General features: G+C 41.6%; 1 protein-coding gene across 11 annotated transcripts in view; it reads left to right on the top strand.

The window, feature by feature from the left end:
* The first annotated feature begins 1,245 nt into the window (after positions 1-1,245).
* FOXP2 (forkhead box P2) overlaps positions 1,246-17,470 on the top strand; it is a 345,911-nt gene continuing 329,686 nt past the window's right edge. For 7 of the 11 annotated variants that reach the window (XR_014502095.1, XM_083399677.1, XM_083399672.1 and 4 more), the window contains exon 1: positions 1,641-2,992. The gene's annotated coding sequence lies outside the window, so the exon portion shown is untranslated. Of the gene's footprint in view, positions 1,370-1,640; positions 2,993-17,470 lie in introns of those variants that run through there. The other 4 variants (XM_083399658.1, XM_083399673.1, XM_083399669.1 and 1 more) reach the window with 4 other exon arrangements.

Below are 17,470 nucleotides of genomic sequence, written 5' to 3'. Positions count from 1 at the left end.
TTTGCTTTCATCTTATGAGTAAAGATGTGGGCATCGTCCAAATCCCAAGCGAAAGGAAAAATTTGCATAGTAATTCCTTTCTGTCCTTTCCGATACTCTCCCCCACCACTATCAACCGCGCGCGCGCGCGCTTTCCAACCGGCGGTGGGCAACCTATAATAACTGCGTCCCGACAAACTTTCCCATTTGCGTAACACGCTAAGCCGAAAACAAACACTTCGCATTAATTCTGAGCGACGGTCGTGTTCCATTCAGATCTTCGGTTAATTTAAAAGAACTTTTTGAATTCTCTTTAAAAGCGCTCAAAAAGTCCCACCAACAAATTACATCCAAGGCAAGTCAGCGAGATTTTTATGTAGGATTTCCTTTTTCACTTCTTAATTAATCATCAACCAAGCACTAGCGTTGCAAAATGATGCAGAAATATGAAAGCAAGTTGAACGATTAGAAACTTGCGATGCGGGTATTTCATTTTGTTTTGCTGCTTTTAGAAACTTTCTCACAGCCAAAAAAAAAAGCCGGAATACTTGAATTTATTTATCTCGATTGCGCTTCCATATGCTCACGCGGTTTGAAAAATGTGGTGTGCGCATGTATTTAAAATTAAAGTACTGCACTGTTGATCAGGCTTCCCTTCCCCTGCTTTTGGGGTGAGGGGCAACAACTGTTTCAGCTGGAAACGCGATCCGTGGCTGAAAGGTGTTGGGAAGGATATGTGGCGGTTGCCTGGCCGTTTTCATGGCTCTGCAAGGCGTGTGTGTAAAGCGCAGCGGGAAACCCCTTGCCAGACCCGAGCAGAAGTTATAATGCACTTTCGGAGTTGTTCGCGTTGCGTGCAGTAAAGCTAGCTAGAGGTGCCACCGCCAGACTCTTTAGGCTTTTGTTGACGTTATTAGCCATTGCAACGCAGGAGATGGATGGGCTTTTAATTGCATCTCGTCCAAAATGTTTCGTCGTCTTTTCTTGAGGAAGGGCGGGCGGGCGCTCGGTGGGCCTTAGTCGTCAGCCTGGAGGCCAGCAACTATGGCGGAAGGGAAGGGGGTTGTCGGCTCTCTAGTGTGCGAAACCGGAGCTCAGCCAAGGAAGCCAGTTTCGCTCTAGCAGCGAGTTCGAACCGGACAGGCGGCCGCACGCGCAAGGCTTTCATTTGCCACAGGCGTGCTCAGGCTCGGAAAGCGCGGGGTTCCAATTAAAACCGAAGTGCCACCGAGCATGTGCAGTGTGCCTCCCTCACACCCTCATTCTCGGGGATACTTGCTCGACAACAGACAGCGCTTTCTGACATGGAGTTACTAAATGTCCTTTTCGGGAAGCCCACCCCACCCCACTGAACGAATAACTTCTGAGAAGACACGCACAGGGGGACGTTGTAAGTTTGCGGTTCTGTGTGCGTTAGCCTAAGCGTAAGCCCCGCTGTGGGACCTACAAACGGGAGGGGGGAAAGGGGGGCATCGGAGCGTAGCTGTCAGCCAGGCGTCAGTTCCATTTACCCCCGTCTTTCTCATTCTTTCCCGCCTTTAGAGGAGGAGAAGAAGGAGGAGGACGCAGCAGGCAACCTGCTGGCGCGGGATTTACCACGCTTTTCTTTGCAAGGAGAGCTGGGCTGGGTGTTTAGTGTAGCACGTGTGGGGCCACCCGCTGCCTTTCGCCTTCCTCGCTGTGGGGTGTGCTTGAAGGTCAGAGTTGAGCTCCTGAGTTTTATTGGCATACTAAACCTCCAGAGAGGGAGAGGGAGAGGGAGGCAGGGCGAGAGAGGAGAGGGAGTCTGAAACGCGCGCGCTTTGACCAAACTCTGAAAAGCGCGGCCCAAGTCTGAGGAGATTTGCACACATACCCCTCCTCCTCCTCCTCCCCCCGTGCCAACGCTTCAAAGCAGCCTTTCTAAAGGGCTCTTGTAGTCCTTCCTGTCCTCCTTCTGAGAAGCCCCCCCCCCCCCCGCTTGCTCCTTTGGAGTACTAGCCGAAAAGCTGCTGTGGCGCAACCAATTTGACACGACGCTTTTGTTTTCCCCTCTCCCGTTTGCTAGACTGGTTGTGGCGCGAGGGGGGAGGCGGGGGGAGAGAGCGAGAGAGGAGAGCAAACAACTTCTCGGGTGGTTTGTTTACATAGCAGGTGGACCTGACGTCAAGGAGGACGCTTCACTGCGAATCCGAATAATATCCTGCTCCGCGAGCAGGACACCTTGCTCGGGAGAAGGCTGGCAAGCGGGGAGGCTGCAGCATCGGGGGCGAGGGAAGCTTGCTAGATTGACCCCGCCACACTTTTATTTGGGGGGGGGGGAGTGCTGGTGGTGGCGGGAAGAAACTCGCAGCCCCTCCCTGGCTCCCTGGAACACAACTTTAGGAACACAACCTAAAGAGTCGTTGCCACCCCACTCCACCCAAAAAAAGGGGGGGGGGGAAACGTGCGTGCACACGCATTTTTCCCCTCCAAAAAAAGAGAAAAATCTGAATCTTTCCACAAACACACACACGAGAGGCAGCTGCACCCTCCATCCAGAGAGAGGGAGCCAGCCCCACACCCAGGGGGAGGGAGAACGCGAGAAGCAGCGCGAGCCTCTGAGAGAACGCGAGACCCCGCGCAGCTGCTGCTCCTGCCTCAGCTTTGGCGGCGGCGGCTGCTGCTGCTGCTGTTCGGTCGGCGGCTCCTTTGCTTTGCTTGCTGCCGCCCAGGCCCCGGGAGCCGCAGAGCCAGCGCCGCCTGCGGAGGAATATCCAGCCCATTCAGAGACGCTGCTGCTTCTCTCTCTTTCTCTCTTGTTGTTGTTCCGTTCGGATTCCCCCTCCCACCCGGCGGCTCCTCTGGCGCGTCCTGGCAGCAGCGGCGGCGGCGGCAGCTCCTCCTGCAAAACACTTTTCCCTCTCCCTCGGTGTGTTTGTATTTGCGTGTGCGTGCGCGCGGCGAGCGAGTGCACCGCCTGCCTCTCTCCCTCTCTCTCTCTCCCCCGCCGTGCCATCTCCTCGGGACTCTGCTCAGTCAGTGTGCGCTCCTGGTAAGTTTTTTTTAATATATATATAAATACTATTCCCCTCCCTTCTCTCTCTCCCTCTTTCCCCCCCACCCCACCCCGTCCCTTCAGTCTGGGGTTTGACTAGTTACTTTCCTCCTGCCCTCACTCTCGGCTCCCCTCCCCCTCCCGCTTTCTCTCCAGCTGCTCCTGGCTGCAAGAAAAGTTTGCCTGCAAGCCGCCGGGAACATGGCGTGTCCATGTGTCCAGGGTGACATGTGTCAAGGTCTGTTCTTAGCAGGTGGCGAACGCTGTGGCCCACTCCTGCCCCTCTTTTCTTTCTTTCGCCGAAGCAAACGCCCACACGGAGATTGAGTTTTGCATGCATCTTTGTTTTTGCAGGAGGGCTTCTTGCTTATAAATTAATCGAGGCAGGGTGTTAACCCCCGCCCCTCTCATTTTAACGCGCCCGATCTTCGGCTCGGGTAGCAACCCCCCCCCCAAAAGAGCCTCGTGGCACCTCAAAGACTTAGCAGACTTAATGTGCTTTGAGTTGTAGTGCATTTGATGCAAGATCTTGAGGTGCCACTAGACTTGTGTGGGTGGGTGTTTGCACTTTTGTGCGCGCTTGAAGTACAGGTGATCTTTGCAAACTCTCGAACTTGGCCTGCGCGGACTTTTAACAGTTGCTCACTGCAAGTAAAAGGTGTATTAAAAATCACAGAATTGCCGGCTGTTTTCCTCAGATCTTGAGAAAACGTGGCGTGGTATTCCAGAGAGTGTGGTGTTGTTTTCTCCCAGCCTGCTCCTCTTGTGTCACTCTCGGGGAGGTGGAAGCGTAGAGTCATGGGACGGGGAGCACGTGTGCCTTTGGGGAGAGCAGCGAGACACCCCACTTCCCTCCATGCCAGACAGACCCTAATGCATGGAGGGGAAAAGGGAAATTGGCAGCAAGAGGGGTGGAAAGAGGGGCCTAGTTGTGACACTTGGGGGGCTGTAGCAGTATTCACTGACTTCTCTTCCTTCCATCAGTTAGTTGCACGTGCATGGTGTTTCGCCTGTACCCTCTCTGGCCAGGAAGAGTTACTGCATTCCTTTCATTTATTTATATATTTAGCTAGTTTGCTGCCGTTTGCTTTGGTCTCCTAACACCACCTTTTTCGTAGTGGTTTTTAAAAAAATATATTTATATATATTGTGCTTGCTGGAGAGAGTGTGTTCACCTTGAACAACAGCAACAGAAAACGTTAGCCTACAACGCTAGATTAATAAATAATAATGGCAGACCTGTATGGAGCTCCGGAGGCATTCTTGGCTGCCTTTGCTGTGGGAGAGTCTTCTCCTGAATTTCACTCTTGAAATTCAAAACGCAAGAAAGTTGTGAAAGTTTAATTTTAAGAGCTTTCGAGATCAAGTAGGTAAATGGCTCTAAGGCATGTTGAGCTTTGTTTGTGGAGTTGTGAGTGTGAGGACAGGGAAGGTGAGGAATAAAACAAAACGCTAGCTGCCTTTTTTTTTTTTGCTCGAGTTTCTGAGTGATTACCCAAACATAAAAAGGTCTTAGTGTGAGGATGAATAAAAAATAGGGCAGAGTTCCCGCTGAAACCAAGGTGGCTCTTTGATGTAGATTCTGTGTCTAAGTAACTTTGCACTAAAACATTTTTCCGGGCATTTTAATAACTGGACTTAAATACTGTACAACAGCTTTTGCTCCAAATGAAGTTGTGGTCTGCTTTCATTGTCAGAGTGAATTTTCTGCATCTGGGTACCTGTTCTACTGGAAACAGTTGATTGTGGGATCAAGTTGAAAAGAACACATACATTTATAACAGATGGCAACAAATGATTAGGAGTGAAGGTAACTGGGCTTTAAGGAAAAGTTACTAAAGTGACTATTCTGCACTCGCAGTGCATTCACAGTGCAGAAGAGAGAGTTCTTTTTTGAAGTAGAAAATGAAATATGTTACACAACTGAGTACAGTATACGAGATTTCAGTGCTCCAGTGATCTTCATCTTACATTGCTAGTTCAATTCCAATCATTTTTCTCTCATTCACATATATATATATTTATATATATGTATATATATAAAAATGATTCCTTTAAAATAGTAATGCAGTCATATGCATATTTACTCTGAAGTAAGTTCCACTTTATTCAGTGGGACTTACTTATGGGTAAGTATGAATAGAATTGCAGCTTGATGCTTGTCTTACTCCACAACTCAGTTCTTGTGGAATAAGTGTTGACCAATTCCACATTCATGAGTTTAGGATCACAGTGTAAAATAATTCATGCCATATTTTTAATGGCTCCTTTGCTGTTCTAGATCCAGATATTTGATATAACTTGATCCATCCAACTGAAGTATATCAAGTATATTAGTCACTCTATAGTGAAATGGGGAAGTGGAAGAAAGCACACTATTAATTGACGATAAATCACAAAAATATTACCTGTAAGGTATTATGCTGCTGCTTCAGATAAATGAAACCTGTCAAGAAAAAGAGTATTGTGTCTAATAATATTACAGTGCATTAATGTTAAAGTAGTTTTCCTAATGCTACATTAAACATACAAGTGATCTCTTTTTTATAAAGGAGTGACTCATTAAAGTTAGACTTTAAGTTGCTATACTAGGTAAATTAATTTTAAAGAACATACTATAAACTTTGGTCCATGGGGTCACGAGGAGTCGGACATGACTAAACGACTAAACAACAACTACAACTATAAACTTTGTAGTATGCACACAGTTCTTGCTACTGTATGCACAACTACCATTTTCAGAAGGATCTTGTGGTGTGCAAAATTATAATTGATAGTAGTATTTTGCACAAGCAAATCTAGTTATCTGGAATAACTACTTTGTAAAGACTCATTTTCTTTCCTTCGCATATTAAAATTTGACATATCCGAAATACCATGTGACTGCTAACTAATTTTTTTAAAAATGCTGTCTGTACTCTTACAGATTATCTAATATGGGCCCTTAAAACAATTGGTTGTGGTATTACTATTTTGTATAGTAAGCCTCATCTGTTGAAGATCAGTGCAGGCTAATGAGAGGTCTATTTGTATTCTTCATTTTGCGGCTGTGCCATACTGGAATCATATGAAAACACATCGGAAACATTGATTTATTATTTGCCAGTTATTATTATTTACTCAGGTTTTTATGATGGTTGCTACTAAAAAATATTGGGGCGACTTAAAGTAGAACAATCCACACAGTGCAAAATTAAAACAACATGCATTTAAAATGATAATATATGGATCATATCCTATTCTGTTGCTTTTTTTTTTTGAGAAAAGTAGGGAGTGCTTGGTATTTTTTTGTAAAGTTTTATAAAATATTCCAACAAATGACTTGATCTGTCTCTTGGTTAAACTGGAGTAGTTTATTAGACTATGCTGAGTTAAGTGGAGTGGTTTAATTGGGTCTTGGGAGTTCTTTCACTTGTATTTGTAGACTGCTTATGAAATTGCCACATTGTAGACTGCCTGTTTGGGCTTCGTAAACGTAGTTTCTGGAAATAAAGCCTATTAACTTCAATGAAATTTACTTGCCAAGAAGAAGCGGTTATTATGATTTTGTTGGTAACTGAAAGAAAATGAATAAATGTGTGACTTGCAGTGCATGTTTACCTCTTGTTTTTTAAAAAAATATATTTCCCCTATATTTTAAAGTAGGTAAGACTGCAGAATAGCCATATGTGTAAGCGGTTTGTAACTATGTGTCTAAAAAAATAAATGTTTTGTTAAAACACTTTACACGATGTTATGTTTTGGAATCTTGGTGCTAATTGTTTATTCTCCTTAATCCTAAATATGTTACCAATGTCTGTGAGGCTTAATATACTTGGAAGTAAACCCCATTGATTGTGGTAGAGTATACTTCAAATTTTTGCCTGAGATGTAGGTGCTAGGTAGAATGTGACCATACTTTAATTACCACAAATAGTGGAGGTAGGTGGAGAAGATAAAAAAGTACTGCTAGGCCACTGAGTGGCAACCAAGGAAAGAAGGGAAGTGGGGCACTGCTGTTATGGAAGAACACAAACTAGTGCGCCTGTAGGCAGTACTGTTTCCAAGTTCTTTCTAGGAATGTGATATAAAGCTGGTTTATTTAATTGAAAATGAGACTTACATTCAGAATTGGTGCATGTTTGTAGGCAGTGTGAAAACCCTAGCTATACTTTTGAAATATGTTTGCTACAAGCACTGTTAAAATGTGATGGGTTGACCAGAGTACCGGACTCCTGATTGTTGTGTTGTTTGTGTATGCCACTTAGGCTTTATAACCAAATTAAGCTAAAGCAATTTAGTTTAAACAAATTTACAACTGTCTTAAAGCATGTTTACCCTGTTCCAGTTAATGAAACTTGTAGGTAAATGGGGTTAGGATTGCTGCCTTGTAAATATATTTAGGATCAAAGTGATCCAGATCGTAAGTGTTTCATCTTAAAATTATGCTATCTGATTGTTGTTAGGCCTGTTGTTCTCTCTCTTTCAAAATTAAGATAATTGCTTCTCAACTTGCTTCTCTGGCACACCAAAGTTAATTTATTAGCTTTTGGGAACTAAGTGTTACTGTTTACTAGGTTAATATTGGGGTAGGTTCTTGGTAAGAATTGAATAATGTATCTTTGTGTGTTGTCTGAGTCAAATTATGAATGTGATGTTTACTTTTGTGAACTGAAAATGATTTAGGACACAGGTCACCGAGAAGTACTTTGGTATGATTGTCAGTGGAGAAAATTGCAAATCATAGTTAAACTTGGAATGCTATCAGTTCCATTACAAATATTGAATACTAATTTTGGGGCACTCAAACTGATTACTCTTCTGAGGCTTTTGTCAATGGTGTGCTAGAAATAATATAAATGGTCTATTGTACGAGTCCTGCGGCATACATCTCAACCGTCCTTAACACAAATACACAACACTGAATAGTTTAGATTTAGATTTAGATTTAGATTGTATCACTGCATAATTGTTATTTTTCATAGATAGTGGTTATATATAAGCTTTTAAAACTGAAATGGTAGAAGTAAACTCATTCTTAAGCAAAGGCCAACTTCAATCTTAAGCACACATAATAGGGATAGGGGGAGTAAGTCCCATTGAATTTAATGGGGCTTGCTTCTCATTAAACTTTGAGCTGTTACAGTAATCATTGCATGAAATAGTTCACAGTATGCCTAACATACTATATTGCTAGTGCACTCTATATTATGCTTTTCCATTCACGTGGCAATAATTTTCATGTATAAAATTCATATTGTTTGAAGAAACCCTTACTTAAAAATATGTTAGGTTGGATACGTAATAAGTTAAGTGCCCCTTGAAATCAACAGGACAAGTTATGTCATGATCCATTACTTAGGTGGGGCCTAATTTCCACTGACATAGGCTGCCGTACCTGAGTGCAAGTCTCATTGAACTTGGTGTGACTTACTTCTGAGTATATGTGTAGGATTGTTTTGTGGATCCAATCTGCTTAGGATCAGAGTTCAGACGGAGTTGTAGCTTGGTGGTAGAGCACATGCTTTAGATGCAGAAAATTGCAGCTTCGGTCTCTGGCATTTCCCAGTAGGGTTGGGAAAGTCTCCTATCTGTAACTCTTTAGAACTGTTATCACCCAATGCAGGCAGTACTGAGCTAGCCGAATCAGTTCCAAATCATTCTGACATTTATCTCTGCTTAAGCCCATTGACTTCAATGGGTCTAAATAGGACTGACATTTGACCCATTTTTTAAAAAGAGAATAAAATGACCAAATGCTTTAAGGCGTCAATTTTTTAGAGCAAGTTATGAAAAATAGGATGATGCTGATCACCAAAACTGTCACGTTGTAGAAGACTAGAATTCAGCGCTTCCTTGGCGCCTTTACAGAACACTGCGCTAAACTACGCTTAGGCCTTCTTTCTCCCCAAAGTAAATACAAAGGACTCTGTAATAATCCTGACTACTGGGCACTTGTAATCTGTAGAAGATACAAAGGTCTGAGCACCTCTGAGTTTGTACTGAGTCCTTGGGCAAATAACTCTTCCTCAGAGTGGTCTGTAATATTCCCAGGGAGCCTCACATTGGTCTATCCATGGGTGGTAACTATGGTCAGTCTTTCAGCTACTCCATTGAGTGCAGAATTCCTTTAAAATACCTGCTGCTATCACCTAGTGGACTTGGAAACAGCGACAGGATTCTATCTTTCTATTGTTACTCAAGTACAGACACATGGGGCTAGATATAGTTACCTAAGCATCCACCCACACACCAAGACAGTCAAACATAAGCATAAATTTAATTAAGGAACATAACATTCAGCTCAGTAAGTCTTTTTCTATCCAAATATCTTTTAGTTGTGGTTTCCAGATCTAACACACTGTCTGCCTTAAGTTTCATAATAACGGTTTAAACACAATGACAACAGAATTGTCAGATTCAACATATGAGTGTGAGTTGCCCAGAAGGTCCAACAATGGTCACATTTCACTTCAGAAGAAGAAACTTCTCAAAGATGAGAGGCTTTGTTAAAAGGAAATTGAAAGGGAGAGTGAAGAGGGCAAAATATCTTTAGGATGCTTGGAGGTTATTTAAAACCACAATAGCAGCTCAGATAGAATATATAATTTAGATTAGGGAAGGTGCAGGAAAGTCCAAAAGAAAACTGGTGTGGCTAACAAGCAAGAGTCAAGCAACCTATAAAAGGCAATAAGGCATACTTTAAAAAGTGTAAATCCTGACATGAGGAAAATATAAAAGATCACAAATTTTGCCCAATTTTGTAGGGGTCGTTTAGCAGCTTTGAAAGTGTCAATTGTGAGGTTGTTTCAAAATTTATTTTAATTTCTGTATTACAGTGGTACCTCAGGTTAAGAACTTAATACGTTCTGGAGGTCTGTTCTTAACCTGAAACTGTTCTTAACCTGAGGTACCACTTTAGCTAATGGGGCCTCCCGCTGCCACCGCACGATTTCTGTTCTCATCCTGAAGCAAAGTTCTTAATCCAAGGTACTATTTCTGGGTTAGTGGAGTCTGTAACCTGAAGAGTCTGTAACCCGAGGTACCACTGTATTTTAAATTGAGATGCTGTTGTTTTGATTCAGGGGCAAGAACATGGTAACAATAAAATAATAATATTTTAGAAGCCTTAAAACAAATAGTGTAAGCCTCTAACCATCCTAGGAAGATGTTGGACTAGTCCATAACAAAGGTATGAAAGGATTATTGGAGTATAGGGAGATTGCAGAAAAGCTGAACAAATACTTAGCATTGATCTTTGCTATTGAAGATACTGGATCGAGATAGGTGGGTTTGAACTGTGTGTGCTTTCTGGGAGGGTGTCGGAAGAATGGCCAAATTAAAGTGATGAGAGATGAAGTTGTAGGGCAAATAGACAAATTAAAATCATCAAGCCACGCTGTCTGAATGGCATATACCCTAATGTGAAGATCTTCTAACAAAAATATGCAACTTGTCACTAAAATCAGTTTCTGTGCTGGAGGATTGGAAAGTAGCCAGCATAAACACCAATCTTTAAAAAAGGATCCAGGGGGAGCTGGGAAATTACAAGTCCATTAGCATAACATCTGTCTTGGGTAAATTGGTAGAGAAGCATAATTAAAGCCAGAGTTGTTAAACATAGAAGAATAAGGTTGCTGTGGTAGAATTGGTGTGGCTTCTGCAATAGGAAGTCCGCACATTTGAGAATACTTTTTGAAGGTATTCTCAAATATATACATATATTCTCATAAGCATTATATACTTTAATTTCACGTTATGGACAAATTGCCCCTGAATAAACTTAAATGCTCATAGAGTAAGAAGCAGGCCTTTCATGCATTAATGACTGATTAGAGAACAGAAACCTGAGGATATAAATAAATCAAACAGTTTCAAAATAGGGGACATGACTCATAGGGGTACCAAAGGATCTACAATAGGACTAGTTCTGTCTAACTTGTTCATGAATTGATCTGGAATTAGGCAGTGAGCTGCTCAAGTTTGTGGATAACATCAAATTATCCATTGTGGTGAAAACCCAAGTAGACTGTGATGAACACCAAAAGTATCCTTTCAAACTGGATGAATGTTGATGAAAATGCTAAATGACGTTCAATTTAAAACTTTAAAGTGGTGCACACCTGGGCAAAAGCTCCTAACTTCAGATACATTGATAGCATCTGAAGTGATTGTGAATACCCAGGAAATGGGTCTTGGGATTGTGGTGGTGATATTATGTGCTACAGCATTGAGGAAGGCTAATACCATGGTCAGGTTTATTGGTTAATTGACTGAAAACAAAATTGCCAATATTATAATAGTAAAGGTAAAGGGACCCCTGACCATTAGGTCCAGTCATGGGCGACTCTGGGGTTGCGGCGCTCTGTTGTATAAATCTGTAGTGTGGTTATGAGAGAGCAACCCAAATAATTTGTCTCAAAAAGGATGTAGAGTTGGAGAAGGTGCATAAAAGAGCAACCAAAATGATTGAATTAGGAGCTCTTTCTCTATGGGAAAAGGCTAACATGTTTGAGGGCTTTTTGTTTAGTAGAAAAGATAAGAGGGCATGAGATAGATTTCAAAAAACTACATAAAGTGGAAGTTTTTCTTCCTTTCTGATAATACTAGAATTTGGGGTCAAGTACTTTACACAATAGGGATAAGCGTGGCGCTGTGGTCTAAACCACAGAGCCTAGGGCTTGCCAATCAGAAGATCAGCGGTTCGCATCCCCGCAACGGGGTGGACTCCCGTTGTTTGGTTCCAGCTCATTCCCACCTAGCAGTTTGAAAGCATGTCAAAGTGCAAGTAGATAAATAGGTACTACTCCAGCGGGAAGGTAAACAGCGTTTCCATGCGCTGCTCTGGCTCGCCATAAGTGGCATAGTCATGCTGGCCACATGACCCGGAAGCTGTCTGTGGAGAAACGCAGCTCCCTCGGTCTATAGAGCGAGATGAGCATGCAACCCCAGATTTGTCCGCGATTGGACCTATCGGTCAGGGCTATCTTTACCTTTACCTTTACTTTACATGATGCATGATTGATTTATAGAATTAACTGCCACCAGATGTGTTTATGGCCACGGCCTTTGGTGCCGTTAAAATGGGATTAGACATGGAATATAGGTCTATAAATGGCTATTAAACCTGGGTTCTGTGGCTGTATTTTTCAGACGATCAGTTGTGGGGTAGAGAATTGATTAATAGTAGAGATTAAGGACTGCTGCCATCATACCCAGCTATGGAAACATGTTTCCAGAAGCATCTGGCTGGCCACTGTTGGATTTGGTAGACTTCTGTTCTGACCCAGCAGGATGGTTCTCCTGCTATGTTCTTAGTGGATTTTATGTTTTGTCTTGGTGTACCTCTCTACATCTTTATCTTGTTTGTTGAGGGGGGCAGTTGATCAAGGAAAATACATTGCCTGATAAATTGGCTTGGGTGCATTGGTAGCCATTCATTGGACTGAGAGGGAGAAGTTCTGTCTTTGCTCTTGGCTGGTAAGCTCCTTCTGCAGATCATGGGAGGCCAACATGGATGCATGTGATCTTGTCAAGTGTAGCCAACCAGCCACTTCCATAGTTCTCTGATTAAGAGCTGGAACTATACGAAATGGCACAATGCGCTTATATGTGTCTCCAGAGCGCAAGTCTTTGTAGTGTACACACATGCTATATTATAAATACAACCAACAACGGTTGTAAAATTGTAGCTATTTGGCAATTATTAAACTGTGGATGGAATTAGAAGTAGCTCTAAGGAGATTGCTCCATAATTGCAAGCATTTATGATGGCTTGATGGAGTGATCTTCCCTGTGGTGTGCTGTTCTGGGGTTGTCCTGACTGTCCCATCTGATTGGGGTGGAGGGGGAAAGCCCCATTGCATTAGTGGGAAAAGTTGCAGTGGCTCTGACTAGTGCAACTTTTTAGTTGAATCTGGCCCTGCGCCGCCATGATTCCTGTTTTTTATACTTCCTTCTGAAGCCAACATTCCTCTTTTGAGATGGCTGCAAGTTAATTGGCAGTAGGAGAAGTTAGACTATGTACCTTTGTTGCAAAAAAACAGGTGTTTTCTGGAGAGAATGGTTGGGAAGCCAGTACCTGCTCATAAATAAAGGGTGTGTTCATATGTGACCAATACCTAAACCTGTGTGATGTACAAAGCCGTTGCTATCTGATGAGTATGATGTAATATATAACATTGATGGCCACTTACAGAACGATGTTTTTGATTCATGGGAATATTTCACACTTTGAAACAGGTGCTGTCATTCATTCCTAGAAGGTCCCTTTGTTCTGCCTCAAGATGCCACAAAGTTCCATCTTGTGTGTCATGCTTTTTAATACTTTCTGTTAATGCTTTCACAAGATGGACACTCCTGTAATCATCAAATAGTTCATGTGTTAAGTTTCTGCATTCTGCATAAACTCAGTTTTTGACTTAGTTTCCTTGTCTCCCTTCCCTGTCATGCTTCAGAGGTGGAATTTGCTAGAATAAAGAGTGGGAGAAGGCTGCATTTTTAGGTTCATTTTAAAATTCATTTTATTTATTTACTCCTTAGGATAAAGGAGTTGGAGATTGGTTAGCTGCTAGATTAAAGTCGTTTGACACTTGCATCATTTCACTCAGTTTTTATTCAGTTATTTGGTACTGCTAATAGATCCCTTGTGGTTATATTTGTTCCATTGGCTCTGTCAAATTCAGTGTTCACTACTTTTGGTCAATGGACAGTTGCATCTGTGCTGTCAGGCTAGTCCTGTTGAAGTCTGTGTAGGTGCCTGCAGAGCTAGATTCCTTCAGAGGAGGTATACAGTTCTTATGAGATGGTTATAGAAGTAGAACCAGAAGCTGTTGGTTTCATTTCTTTTACTACCAGCTCTTTCTGTTGCTTCAGTGGTTTTCTTGCTGCTGTATTCCTTAATTCACCTGGATAGCTCAGCTGGTTAGAGCGTGGTGCTGATAATACCAAGGTTGCGGGTTCGATCCCTATATGGGACAGCTGCATATTCCTGTATTGCCGGGGGTTGGACTAGATGATTCTCAGGGTCTCTTCCAATGCTACAATTCTATGATTCTATGATTCTGTCTTGTGTGCTTTATTGGCTGACTGCATTCTATGTAGCATAGTGACATCATGTAATGTTCTAGATCCGGGGTAGCCAGTTCCCAAGAGACTGCGATCTACTCACAGAGTTTAAAACTGGCAGTGATCTATCCCCTTTTTAAGGATTCAGGTCAAAGTTGTTTAGCTTTTTTTAGGGGAGCTAAACTTGTTGAGCTTCGTTGGGGGGGAGCCAGTGATCTACCAGAGATCTACCACAGATGCCCAGTGATCTACTGGTAGATCACAATCTACCAGTTGGGCGTGCCTGTTCCACATGGTCAAGTTAAATCAAAAGCTTGATGTTGATGCAATGCTAGTGCAGCATACCTCTTTGAAGACTGTTGACATTTTGGCATTGGGGAGTTAAAAATATACTGATTTTTGTCTTCTCGCTATAAAGGTATGGAATATATTTTCTCCTCTCTAGACACTCTTCTTTCTTGGCACTGTCTCTGTTAAAAGTTTAGAAGTAACATTGCGTTCTTATGGCTTTTGTCCCAAGACTTGGAAAAGCAAGCATTTGTAATAACATTTGTTTCATAACTAAATTAGAAACATTTCAGTTTCAACACAAATAATTGAAGGAAAACTGAGATGAGCAGGTTGCTAGAATCAGCTGGAAATTTGAAAGGATAAGACTTTTGTGGAAAGTGGCCAAGCAAAGCTTGGGATTGGATAAGAAGCCAAGAAAGGTATAAAATATTTGAATGGTATGGAAGTGACAAATGATGTTGTTTGTTTTAAATATGTGTGGTAAGAGAAATTGGCGTTTATTTTTACCTAATAATAACTGTTTGCTCCGGGGGCTGGAAGGGAAGTTGTGGAGGGAAACCTTTCCAAAATATTGTTTTTATTTTTATCTTAGTAATTCAATTTGAGTTGCCTAATAAAAATATTCCCTAGGCGATTCTATTGGACATCATTCTGGGTCTATGGGTGGACAGACATTATGTCAACAGTTTGTGATGTTTCTCACATGTACACAACCTAATGAACAGCAATGTGGGCAGTATTTTCTGGGCAAAATAGTGGTAACCTGTTTAGACAAGCATTATTTGGCCTCTTTTGCTCATATACACAAGAAATGATAATCCTGAACAGATTTCATTTCATCAGCACAATTAGGCTTGTTAGTAACGACTGATTTATTGTATAAATACATGTTAGGAAATGGAAGAAGCAGTTGATAACATGCTTTTAGCGTTGAATGAGCCAGAGAGGAATAGAACTGTTGGAAATTGGTGAACAATTTTGTTACAAGCATATGGCCCCAGGATATGGTATTAAGGCACATAGAGTCACCACCTTGCTGAAGCTAAGCAGATCTAGGGCCTGGTTTTTGCCTGGATGGGAGATTGCCTGAACATCATGTGTATTCTACCTTGGGTTCCATGATGGAGGAAAGATGGGGTATAAATATAAGAAAAACACACAGGTGTGATACTTGAAAATGCTAGTTGGAGAGTTTCTGTTTCGAGAGATGCTAATAGATGCAAATATGGAAAAGAAATACAATCAATTGTTGCATTAAAATGTGCATTAAGTTTGAACTTAAGAAAAGTGTTTGGATTTTTGTGTCTTACCACAGAGTTATATGTAAAAGACTTGGTGACTATAGAGCTCTTCCACAAAGGAGTTACCAGTTCATAGCTACCTTATACTGAGCCAGACCAGTTCTCTCCTTAGCTTAGTATTGTCTACACTGACTGGTAGCAGCTATCTAGGGTTTTAGACAATGGTCTCTCCTAACCCTACATGCCAAGGATTGCACCTGGGGCCTTCCGACTTCAAAGCAGATGCCCAGCTGCTGAGTTGCAGCTCTTCCTTGTTCAGAATGAGCAAATATAGAGTGGGTATTCTACTTCTTGCAGTTACTGTAATATGGAAATGTGATTAGTCTGAAGTAATGGATGGCTCTAAAAAGAAGGGGCAACTTGGATTCATTAGTACCTTTTTGAAAGCTTCTTGATGGCATCCATTATGTGTTGTTCCTCCACTCATTGCATCCCCAAATATAAGTTTGTGTTTTTTTTTTAAAAAAAGTTTTTCTCAAAGTAATGGGAAAATAAGAGTTCATAGAAAACACAAACATAAAGTTTTCTGGAGTTAAAAATAGGAATTAAAATATTTATGATGGCGCACAGTGTTGTATGTGAAAGCACAGATAAGGCTGTGGTTACATTACAGTACTTACAGTATTTTCATGAACTAAAATTTAAAGTGCAAAAGACCTAATGCAGTCAGGTATAGTGAGTCTGCCAAGATTGTTGATAAATAGTTATGCTTCCCCCTCCCCTTCAATATTGACATTCTTGTAATATTTTTGTAAGAACATATCTAAACTTAATGAGGGAATAGTGTTGGGGGAAACATACTGATGGTCTTGTGTACTGTACAGTTAGCGTAGCACAGAAGATATGGAGTAGTGCTGGGCATATTGTAAGGATATTTTTTCAATTGAAAACCAATTAGCATAGTGTATGAGCACAAAGAGTGCAGGAATATGATGTTAGTTTTGGAAACGATCATGAAATGCTTTCACCCAGAAAATTCATTCAGACTTGCTTGTTATCAGTCTGAATGAATTTAAATTACTTTTAAGGTTGTGATGATGCCAGTAAATTGTTCTTAGTGCACAATAACTGTCTAAGTACACCATGTAATATGTATGGTCAATAGTTCACAAAATGGTTATAATTTACAGAAAGAGCAATAAAGTCTTGAAAACATATCTGTTCAGCAAAGAGAAATCAAGGTTTATTGAGATATAAATTAGCAAAGAAACATTTGTTGTTTGCTTATGTTTTAGGTGACTAATGCCTTGTATTGCAAAAGGTTAGTTTGGTGAATAAAGCTGTAACCCAACTTTTTTCCTTCTGAAAGCTTTCTAGTGATGTTGCCCAGAAAAGGACATAAAACAAATCAAAATAGGTTTTAAATATATATAACTTATAAAACCCCTGTAAAGTTTATTTAAAGATATTTTGGCATTCTTTTTAACTAGGAATCAGATGATAATATCAGCATCCCAGCTGGAATATGCAGCTTAACAAGAGTGCATAAGGAGTCACTTTTGAAGGGGAAAATACTGAAGTTAGTGTGGCACTGCAAAAATATTTCATTTAAAGGAGGATTTTGTGCCCTTTCTTTTTATCCATTGTCCCTGAAGTGGCTCTTTAATAGTAAGGAGCTATCCCCCCCCCCCCCCGAGTTGAAAATTTGGATTTGAGGCTCACTGATCACTTAGAATACCCACTTTCTCTCTTTCTCATTGTATTTTGAAGTACACTTGCTTTGACCCATCCTCTAGTTTGTCCACATTTGGTCCCCACCCTGCACTCAGCTCTCACCTGTGGCTCCTAGAAGTTGTCAGCATTCGCAGTGGCCTCACCAGGTACCTAAACCAGGTCT

The sequence above is a fragment of the Podarcis tiliguerta genome (genome assembly GCF_965153285.1).
Source record: "Podarcis tiliguerta genome assembly, chromosome: 10".
Taxonomy (NCBI): domain Eukaryota; kingdom Metazoa; phylum Chordata; class Lepidosauria; order Squamata; family Lacertidae; genus Podarcis; species Podarcis tiliguerta.
This window is presented reverse-complemented; position numbering and strand designations above follow the sequence as displayed.